This window comes from Seriola lalandi, unplaced genomic scaffold, assembly GCF_002814215.2.
Source record: "Seriola lalandi dorsalis isolate HSWRI2012SDOR001 ecotype SW California unplaced genomic scaffold, Sedor1 jcf7180002009050, whole genome shotgun sequence".
In the NCBI taxonomy this organism is placed as follows: Eukaryota; Metazoa; Chordata; class Actinopteri; order Carangiformes; family Carangidae; genus Seriola; species Seriola lalandi.
The window spans coordinates 1-942 of NW_019479703.1; the positions used below are offsets into that span (position 1 = coordinate 1).

At 44.4% G+C, this 942-nt stretch overlaps 1 pseudogene; it reads left to right on the plus strand.

The window, feature by feature from the left end:
• The first annotated feature begins 5 nt into the window (after nucleotides 1-5).
• LOC111672812 (SMAD family member 6 pseudogene) lies at nucleotides 6-790 on the plus strand (annotated as a pseudogene).
• Nucleotides 791-942: the final 152 nt, after the last annotated feature.

Genomic DNA, 942 nt, shown 5'->3' on the forward strand with positions numbered 1-942 from the left:
CACAGCTTCACAGACATCACAGCCATGGAGGTGGAGGGAACAGCAGCAGCAGCAGCAGCAGCAGCAGCAGCAGCAGTGTACAACAGATACGCAGTAAAATCGGTTTCGGCATTGTGCTGAGCCGCGAGCCGGACGGGGTGTGGGTGTACAATCGCAGCCAGCACCCGGTGTTTGTCCACTCGCCCACTCTGGACCCACCCAGTGCACGAGGGCTGAGTGTGAAGAGGGTGATGCCAGGCTTCTCTCTCAAGGTGTTTGACTATGAGTGCTCCAGCTGGATGGCTGAGCACGGCGTGAAGCCTGAGAGCCAGGAGGGGCCCTGGGACCCCCACAGTGTTCGCATTAGTTTTGCTAAAGGATGGGGCCCATGCTACTCCAGACAGTTCATCACCTCCTGTCCCTGCTGGCTGGAGGTGCTGCTCAACAACCACAGATAGCACACAAACACACTCACGGACTCACATGAGGTTTCCTGACCCAGTATCCTAATTGTAATCTACCTAGATTTAATATAAAATTTATATATTATATAAAGTATATTATACATGTAAATACTTGAGTCATTTTTACAATGCAATTATTTATGTATAGTGTAATGTGTATATGGACAAAGTAAAAAGGAACAAGAATATGCACTTTTGATTCTATATATGCATTACAGATTCTCAGTGTCATTTTGCAGATATAAACTGTAAAAAAGATAAAGCTGGTTTGTGTTCTCATGATTTAGGAATTCCATCAAAACGTATGCCATACACACATTGTCAATAAAGTATTTGTATTAAAAGTAGGTTCCTGTGGTAGTCTCGAGTGCTTTTACGAAGACCTTTGGAGTAATTAGGAGTCTTTGGGTGGAGCATCTTGGCGTCTCTCTGCATCTCGATACAAATAACATCCATTAATATGACATATAACTCTGTTAACACCATAAATGCTCTTTTC